General features: G+C 34.8%; 1 pseudogene; it reads right to left on the bottom strand.

The window, feature by feature from the left end:
* Positions 1-3,905: 3,905 nt before the first annotated feature.
* Positions 3,906-4,264, bottom strand: LOC113198050 (large ribosomal subunit protein eL31 pseudogene; annotated as a pseudogene).
* Between the last annotated feature and the right edge of the window lie 6,533 nt (positions 4,265-10,797).

The following is a 10,797-nucleotide window of genomic DNA, read 5'->3' as shown; positions in this document are numbered from 1 at the left end:
ACTAGCCCTCGTGATCCTTCCTGAGGTTGAATGAAAGGAAAGAGATGACCGGAGACAAAGATGGCGGACTAGAGGAAGTCTGAACTTTTCAGTTGTTTCACAGCTCAGAATTGAAGCAGTGGGAATACTGTTTCTCAGCAAGGTGGGTGACTGAGAGAATTCACTAAAATTCAATATTGAGCAGTTATGAGACTCAGAAAGACCCAGAAATTCAGGTATTTCAAACAGAGGGCAAGAAAGAGTACATTGGAGCCAACTTGATGGTAGCAATGCTGCCAGGTCACAACAGAAAGAGAGGGGGAGTGCAAACAGAAAACCAGAGAAACATATCAGATTCGACATGAGAACACCTACAGAACTAACAAGCAGTCTGAACTTAGCCGAAGCAGAGGCTGCACAGCAAACTGGTGTTTGGAAGTATTCCATGTTTCTCAACTCATAAGTGGAGAGCCAAAGCAGGGATCCCACCTGAGCAGGTCACACCACAGCTTTCTGCTGCACTAACCTGGAACCTCATAGAAGTTACTGCCATACCATCCTGACTCACCTTGTGGCCTAACCTGTTCTTGTCAAAATGCAATTAGAACAGATGCAGAGAAGATTGCATCCAGGAGGATTCAAGACAGAGATATGGAAGGGAGTACAACTCACTCTCCCGTTGCATCACATTGGCTCCCATGAACAGCTAAAGAGAGTGGGGTAACTGAACAGGTAGGCAAGTTTGCATTCAGAAAATTAGGTTTAGAAGAACATATTCATGGGCTGAAGAGTATGTGAGACCCATCATGCCTCCTTCACCCAGGCTTATTAGTTACTCTACCCTATGAGTAGAATTTTCAAGAAACACCAAAGGCCCAAGCAAGATTAATATCTCCCAGCCCTAGACGTTGTATTGATTTAATCTCTCCAGAATAGATACACCTGACAAAGTACCAGAATTCTATGAGAGCTATACCCCAGCCACTGGAACATCTTATTTAAAACTCAGCATGAGTCCTGCTCTGGGAATGCATTTATCTTGTCTGTCCCACAAAACTCCAGTGAATGGTATTTCCCATTATCTACTCTACCTTGTATGGTTGAGCAGGGACACGAAGAGCCATTTCAACCAGATTCATTTCCAGACCACTCCAGCTGGTAGCTTGATACACAGTACAAAAGGAGGAAAGACACTTGCTCTGTCTAGGGATGCATAACTCAAAAAGAAACAGAAAGAAGGCCAGTCTGGCCATAAAGTTACATCCTTGTCCAGTTTCAAATATCTCAGCAGAGACAAATATATATATTATACATATGTGTGTACATATATAAATAAATATAAATGCCTTGTACTGTGAGAACACAGAAAAATAACTAAGTGAACAAAAAAAGTCAGTAAAGGAGATCATTTAAAGTCAGTATTATTATGAGATAGTTAATAATTCCTGCATTTTGGATAAATTCTAATGTTTAATTCAATCCAATTTTTAAGTTGAGTAGTGTTTTAAATAATTATGTGCAATGATGTTTGAGGCATAAAGGCTTACCATTATTTTACCTTGTTGGATATTTCCCTACATGAAGTGAACTTCTTTGCCTCTTCTGATTAATTTTGGCTTTACAAATCAAATTGCCTGACAGACACCTATTGATCAATATTTCATCCAAAATTAGAAAGCCAATAAGGAGATAAAGATACTAAAAAAATTAAACACATATCTTGGAAATGAAAAGCATAATAAATAAAATTAAAAATTTCACTTAAAGTCTCTTCAATAGAGTAGATCATGTAGAAAATAAAATCTCAGAACTGAAAGACCAAGTGGCTGGCCTTGAATATTCAGACAGCATTAAAGTACAGAAAACAAGCGATTATGATCAGATTATACAAATATTCTAGGACAATATTAATAGGCCAAATTTAAGAATCAATGGAATCAAAGAGAGATTTGAGATACAGGCCAATGGTATGGATAAACTTTTTCAGGAAAATAATAACAAAAATGTTCCAAAACTGGGAACAAGATGGGCAGATAGATATGGGAAGCACTGAAAAGATTAAAAAAAAAACAGAAAAGAGAAGAAAAGAAACTTTCCAAGATATATTATAATTAATATGCCTAACATAAGCAGGAATAAAATTTTAAAAACTTAAGAATTAAGCCAATCAGAATTAGTTTAGACTTCTCAGCACAAACTTTAAAATCCAAACTCTAAAAGGAAATAACACATGGTCAATATAGCAATACTCAGCAAAAATATCCTTCAAAATTAAAGAAGAAATAAAAACCTTCCACGGCAAGCAGAAACTCAAATATTTCAAGACTATTAAGGTCACACTGCAGAAAATACTTAATGAAATATTACCCATGGAAGAAACTAAAAATAAACTTCAAAGCTTGCAAATGAGTGAAATCTTATTGAAAGTGTAGTTAAGTGAATGAAAAATTGGATTGAATTAAACATTAGAAATTATCCAAAATGCAGGAATTAATAACTATCTCATAAATAATGCTGACTTTAAATGATCTCAATTCTCCAATTAAAAGATGTAGACTGGCAGAATGGACTTTTTTTAAAAAAAATTCAACTATATATTGTTCACAAGAGACTCATCTTACATGCAAAGACAGCCACAGTCTGAGATTGAAAAGATGGGAAAAAATATTTCAAGCAAATGGAGCCAGAAAACAAGCAGGAACAAAGTGTATTTCAAATTAATCAGAAGAGGCAATGAAGTTCACTTCACATAGGGAAAAATCCAACAAGATAAAAATAATGGTAAGCATTTATGCCCCAAACATCATTGCACATAATTATTTAAAATACTACTCAACTTAAAAGCCCATATAGACCCCAATACAATATTACTGGGTGATATCAGCACACCTCTCTCACTAAACTATACAATATTCAGACATAAACTCAGTAAAGATTCTTCAGACATAAAACATGACAAATCAAATGTGCCCAACAGATATCTATTGAATATTTCATCCAAAACCAGTCAAATTCACTTTCTTCACAGCTTCTCATGGAAACTCCCCCTCAAGATAAATCATATTTTAGGCCATAAAGCAAGTCTTAGAAAATACCAAAACAAATGTTTATGTAATTACTTGCATCTTATCAGATCATAGTGGAATAAAATTAGAAACCAACAGCAAGAAAAACTACAGGAACTACATAACTATAACTATATAATCGAATGGACTTTGGACAATAAAGAAGTGACAGAAAAAATAGGGGAGAGATTTAAAAATTATTAGAATCAAATGAGAATAGAGATACAATATATCAGAGTCTTTGGGACACTATGAAGGCAAATCTATGAGAAAAGTTTATAGCTATTATTGCCTTCCAAAAAATCCCAAGTAAATAACCTAATGATGCATCTTCATATAAAACCAAATAAATACAAGACCAAATAAATCCCAAACTACTAGAAGAAAGAAAATAATTAAGAGCTAAAATTGATGAAATAGAAAAATTTAAAATGCAAAGAGTCAATGGAATGAAAATTGATTCTTTGACTAGATAAACAAGATCAATAAACCTTTGGCCAAATTAACCATAATAAAGAGGGAGAAGACCTAATTAAGAAAATTAGAGATGGAAAAGGAGATATCACTACAGACATCACAGAAATCTAGAGGATCCCTTAGAGACTGTTTTAAAGACCTGTACTGAAATAAATTAGAAAATCTAGAATAAATAAATTTCCAGACACATATGACCAATCAAAATTGAGCCAAGAGGAAATAAAAACCCTAAGGAGACCAATAACAAGCAATGAGACTGAAGCAGGGGGAAAAAAAAAAAACAGCTTTTTAACAAAGAAATGGATCAGCTGAATTCTACCAGAACTTCAGAACTTTATTTTATTTATTTTTTACAGTTTTATGACTTTATTTAACTATCAGCAGTTAGTTCTCATCTACATTGACTATAGATTTTTTAATGTGGTAATGGGGACATAAGTTACCAAAGTATAGAGCTTGTTTGGTGAATCTTCATCCTCCTTACGTTTTCTGGATAATCGCACACAAAAAACGATATGGGACATTCCTTAGTCCTTTGTTGAGCCTGGTGTCAATGCGAACATCTGGAGTTCCATCTCCTTCATGGCAAATTTCCGGATCTCTCTGAGTGCCAGAGGAGGACGCTTCTTGAAGCCCACTCTGTGGATGCACTTGTGAATGTGGATGGTCTATTCCCAGGTCACAACCTGGTTGATGGCAGAACGGCCCTTCTTCTTCTTGCCACCCTTCTTTGCAGGAGCCATTCTGCCAGGCCCAAGTTGAAAAGTTCTACCAGAACTTTAAACAGAAACTAATACCAATGCTCCTCAAATTATCCCATGAAATAGAAAGGGATGGAACACTTTCAAATTCATTCTATGAAGCTAGTATAACACTGATACCAAAGTCAGAAAAGGACACATTAAGGAATTAAATTACAGACCAATATCCCTGATAAACATAGATACAAACATGTTTCACAAAATATTAGCAAACTGTACCCAACAACAGTTAAGAAAATTGTAACACAACATGATCAAGTTGACTTCATTCTAGGGATGCAATGGTGGTTCAACATATGCACATCAATAAATGTAACACCACTCATAATCTTCTCAATAGATGCAGAGAAAGCCTTTGGCAAAATTTAGCACCTATTCATAATTTTTTTTAAAAAAAGGAAGAAAAGGAACTCACTTCAATATAACAAAGGCCATGTACAAGAAGCCCAAAACTAACATTATAGTGAGTGAAGAAAAAAATGAAAGCATTTCCTCTAAAATTAGGAACAAGACAAGGATATTCACTCTCACAATTCCTGCTCATTATCATACTTGGAACTTTTGTCAGAGAAATTAGGCAAGAGAAATAAAAGGGATACAATGAAGGAAATGAAGAAGCCAAATTGGCTCTGTTCACAGATGATATGATCCTATACAAAGAAGATCCACAAAGCTCTACAAGAAAACTTCTAGAGCTAATTTTTAAAATCAGCAAAGAAGCAAAGTACAAAGTCAAACAAAGACAACCCTGCCCAGTCATCTGATCCTTGACAGAGTTGCCAAAACTATGTTGGAGAAGACAGCCTTTTAAACAAATGGTGCCAGGAAAACTATGTATCTATATGTAGATGAATGAAGCTTAGATCCCTATTTCTCATCCTGAACAAAAGCCAACTCAAAGTGGATCAAAGACCTAGGAATTATACCAGAAACTTTGCAAGGGCTCGAAGAAAACATAGGGTCAGCAATCCAACATATAGTGGTCTCAACAACTTCCTTGACAGGGTTCCTCAAGCTCAGGAATTAATATCAGGAATTAATGAATGGGATGTCATCAAATTAAAAACCTTTTCCATAGAAAAGAATGGGAGAATATCTTTGCCAGCTACTCTTCTGACAGAGGATTAGTATACAGAATATATAAAGAACAAAAAGAATTTGACTTCTAAAACACAAATAACCCAGTCAATAAATGGACAAATGAAATAAACAGGTACTTCTCAAAAAAATGGCCAGCAAATATATGGGAAAATGCTCAGCATCTTTAGTAATCAAGGAAATGCAAATCAAACTACACTGAGATTTTTTTCTCACTCCAGTTAGAATGGCAGTTAATAATAATAATAATAATAATTATTATTATTATTATTGTTGTTGGTAAAGATGTAGCACAAAGGAAAACCTACACTACTTGTGGGACTGTAAATCAGTACATCCACTATGCAACTCAGTATGGAGGTTACTCAAAAGACTAGTCATATAACCAACATATGATCCAACGATTCCACTCCTTGGTATTTGTCCAAAAGAATTGAAGTCATTGTACTCTAGTGATACATGCATGCCCTAGTTTATAGAAGCACAATTGACAATAGCCAAATTGTGAAACAGTCTAAGTGCCCATGTACAAATGAATAAATAAGAAAATGTGACAAAATTGTCATTTACCAGAAAATAATGGAACTTGAGAACAATATGTCAAGCAAAGTAATCCCAACTTGGAAAATCAAGGGTCCTATTTTTCTCTCATATGTGGAAGTCAGAGAGGGAAAAAAGGTTTTTAAAAAAAGGCAGGGGGAGAATCTCATGAAAGTAGAAGGAAACCAGTGGAGTACAGGAAGGGAAATGGGTAAGGGAAGAGGGGAGAGATAGAGAAGGGATTGGGGAATGAAATTGACCAAATTACATTGTGTGCATGTATGAGTATGTTACAAGGAATCACACTAATATGTATAATTATAATGTACCAAAAATATATTTGTAAAAAAAAGGAAATGGATCAGTTTGCAAGAGAAGTGATACATAGAAAATACTTAAATTTGAAATGAGTAAGTACAGAAAACTCAAGTTTTGTTTGAGACCTCATAAACTTAGTGCATTTTTAAGATGTTTTAGCTATTTGAATGTATCTACTAGAACAGTGAGACATATAAATATGTAATACTTTGTGGTATGATATGGATTATCCGAGGCAGGTAACATCAGCAATTGTCAGTTTACAATGTTCCTGTAAGCAAAATTGAGTTTGCTTTGAACTTAAGTCTTTCATATACTCTAAATTCTGCATAACCTGTGTGATATTTTAATATTATAGAAATGAGGCTGGTGAAAATTGAATGAAGATTTACTTTTTTCTATCTGGGATTTAGTATGCTGCAACAGTTGAAACAAGCTGTCTTAAAAACTTGCTGTTGGGCTGGAGATGTGGCTCAGCGGTAGCACGCTCGCCTGGCATGCGTGCGGCCCGGGTTCGATCCTCAGCACCACATACCAACAAAGATGTTGTGTCCGCCGAGAACTAAAAAATAAATATTAAAAAAAAATTCTCTCTCTCTCTCCTCTCTCACTCTCTCTTTAAAAAAAAAAAAAAAACTTGCTGTTAACACAAACCAACAGGTAAAAATAAAAGCTGCACCATTAAACTGGCTCAGAAGTTTTTAAAAAATCTAACTAGTCTTCACCCTAGGCAGAGGCTGCCTAGTTGGCATAGAATCTGGTAAATTTCAAGGAAGTTTATCTTTAGGTTGTAAGTTCGCTATGTGAATGTTACATGTGAATACATAGTCGTTTGTAGCATACTTTATTTAGAAATTTGGGATTTCAAAATACCAATGCCAGTTGGTTGTAGTGGTGCACATAAGTAATCCAAGTGACTCAGAAGGCTGAAGCAGGAGGATCCCAAGTTCAAAGCCAGCCTTAGCAATTTTGTGAGGCTCCAAGCAACTTAGCGAGATCCTCCCTCAAAATAAAAAATAAAAAGGGCTTGGGATGTGGCTTAGTGATTAAGCACCTCTGGGTTCAATCCCCAGTCCCAAATAAATAAATAAACAAACAAACAAATACCAAAAAGAACAACATAGTCCTGCCAATTTAAGAGTTTACTGTAAGACTTAACTTTAAGAACTATGCCAGACTTTTTGTTTCATACTATTATTTGTAATATATCTGTGAAAATCTTTAGGATGGTTGTTTTTGTTATAGATGGGTTCAATTCTCAGCACTGCATACAAATAGATAAATAAAATAAAGGTCCATCAACAACTAAAAAATTTATATATACACATCTACATGTATGTGTGTGTGTATGTGTGTGTGTATATATATATATATATATATATACAATTATATATAATTTTATATATAATTGTTGTTTAATTTGAAAGATTGTTTCCCCTTGCAAAATGAAATCTGTGAGCATGGAACCAAGTCCAGGTATAACATCCTGTGGGCAGCCATATTTTATTTTTTTAAAAAGTGTTGATGAAGGCTGGGGTTGTGGCTCAGTGGTAGAGCACTTGCCTCACATGTGTGAGGTACTGGGTTCAATCCTGAGCACTGAATATAAATAAATGAGAAAAATAAAATATAAAGATATGTCAACAAATGAAAATTATTTTTTAAAGTGTTGATGAATTTATAAGATATTAATGTAATTGTGTAATAGTAGACTTTGTTATCCCATGAAAGTATTTGTTACACAGTTCTTATTTTTATAAGCAGCACAACCAACAACACTATGGATAGACTCTTGAAGTGAAGGAAATTTGGGGTTGTCACTTGCGTGATTGTTAGTAGTTACATTTTGTGGTAGAAGCCAGTTCATGGTCAATGATATATAGTCAACATTTTAAGGTATAGCAGCAAGCTGGAACATTGTAACCCAAAGTACATTGTCCATAAAAGATGTTTCTTTTTCCTCTAGCATGAAAATTTTCCATGAAGTTTTTTAAACTGCTTCATTTTATAATTTGAGGTATTAACCTTACCATTGTGCCTACCCACAAGTATAGGGTCTTAATTAGAATAAGACATGTCCTATACTTGTATAATTTTACCAAAGTGGATTCTATTGTCATGTATAAATAAGAAGAACCAATAAAATAAAATTTAAAATATACATGTGCATATATATACATATATATATATATATATATATATATATATATATATGATTACTTAGTATATCTGCACAATTACCTTTGAGCCATGATTCTAGTTGAGCCCTTTGTTAGCCAAAAAATGAGTAGTTTCTCCCAGATGGAAAGTTTTAAAAAATGTCAAAAACTATAATATATTACCATCATGCCACATAATAACATTTTGACTAAAAACTGACTTTCTGTATGATGGTGGTCTGATATGATTATAAGGGAGCTAAAAATTACTACTGCCTAGTGTTGTGCTTTGGATATGAAGTGTCCCCCAAAAGCTCCCATTAATGCAGGAATCTTCAGAGAAGAAATGACTAGATTATGAGTGCTGTAACCTGTACAATCTCAACAAGTAGAAACACCAGCTGAAATTCAGGACATGAGTCCCTCCTAGTTTGAATGGACTGATTGGGTGGTAACTATGGGTTACCACCACATTAAAAACCATCTTTTATGGGCAACTGGAAATACAAAAGCTTTGTTTACACCAGTATCATTTGAAATATATTTATATTTTAATATACATTTTTTAATTTAAAATATTTTAAATTTTTATTTTATTGGTTCTTCTTAGTTTTGCATGAAAAATAGACTCCATTTTGATAAAATTATACATATATAATTTAAAGTGTTTCATGAGAATTTTAAACAGATCCATCATGATGCACAATATGGTTCAAAGGTAAATGCAAAACTAAACATGGAGTTTTGATTGTCCTTCTTCTTAAAAAATCAGAAGCAATTTCAAATTATTCTACAATTAGATTAAATCCTAATGCAACATTTAAAAAAAAAATCACAGTAGATAAATCTCCCTTCTCATGTGGGACATCTATTTTGCAGATAAGCTGTAACCATTTTCTCATTTCCTATTCATAGCACTACCCAAGGTTATTTGGCCTCTGTCCCCACTCTTCTCTGAAAACAGCTCTCATGACAGTCACTGATGATGTGCCTGTTGTAAATCACACCGGAACTTTCAAGTTCTAGGTTATTTGGCCTGGATTTGGAGCATTTGACAAAACTTTGGACCCTTCAGGTGATGTCCATCTGCTGGTCGTAAACCTTTGACAGCTGTATATCCCTTTTAGGATAAAGTTTTAAATCCCTGCCACCTGGTAAGTCACTTACTAATGGATCTCCTGCTTTCCTCTCCATCTTTCTCTCTCATTCTTAGCCTTGTTCTTGGTTCCAACTGTCCTGATCTCTGTAATCCCCTGGAAGTGCCAGGTACCACCTCCTTCTTCTTCACCTGGCTCATCCCTACTCACTCCGCAGACCACAGCTTTGGCATCCTTTACTCTGGGAGCCGTGGGCTTCTAACTTTGAGTTTGGAGCCCTTCCCGTATGTTTCCATGGAGCTTCTAATTACTTGTTTATCACAGTGTGTTACCCTCATCATTCAGGCAGTGTGATACCTGCCTGAATCCCCTAAGTATATAAGACCCATTAGAGTGGAAACTAATTCTATTCAAGAGATATTTCTAGTAGAGTGCCTGGCACAGAGAGTTCTTTAATAACTACATGAATTAAGGTTATTCTTTTTGAAGACCTACTTAGTCCAGGTGCTGTGTTACATGCTTGACAAATAGTCGTCTCAACCATCATGAAAACCTTTCAAGAGAGTAATTTCTATGATCAGGAAATTGGGCCACCAAAAAGCAAAATAATTTGCTCTTAGCTGGTTAGATCTGGAGTTGCCCCGCAGCCAGTGATGTACAACCTCAACAAGAAGAAACACCAACTGAAATTCAGGACATTATACCTGGTCAACAGAATTCCAAGATAAGCTTCTGCGGCTCAAGGGCTTGACTTGGAAGCTGCTCAATAGGAATTGACTCAGTCCCAAACTAGGAATGTATTATATATACAGTTATGCATCCCTTAACAATGAGGAAATGTTCTGAGAAATAAGTTGTTCAATGATTTTATCATTGTGCAAACATCATTAGAGTATTTCACAAATCTACATGACATAGGTCAGCCACTCAACATGACTTCTTGATGCAATCAAGAGAAGTGTTCAACAGGAGACGCATGATGGGTAATAATGAGTGTAATACATTCCACTACTGTCAGGTATGCAAAAAATAAATTTAAAAAAGAAAACTTACATGTGAAAATCTAAAGTGAATACCATTCTCTATTAAAGAAAACTAACCTAAAGAGAGAGAGAGAGAGAGAGAGAGAGAGAGAGAGAGAGAGACGCATGAGATAGCTGCTGACATAACCAGGCATATTGCTTTGCTGTAAACTTTTTTTTCTAAGTAGAAAGAGTACATTCTGAAATAATGATAAAAATATAGTATAGTCAATACATAAACCAGTAGCAGTTCATTATCATTATCAAATATTAAATACTGC

This window comes from Urocitellus parryii, chromosome 10, assembly GCF_045843805.1.
Source record: "Urocitellus parryii isolate mUroPar1 chromosome 10, mUroPar1.hap1, whole genome shotgun sequence".
In the NCBI taxonomy this organism is placed as follows: Eukaryota; Metazoa; Chordata; class Mammalia; order Rodentia; family Sciuridae; genus Urocitellus; species Urocitellus parryii.
Note: the sequence above shows the minus strand (reverse complement) of the source record. Positions and strands in the feature narration are given on the sequence as shown.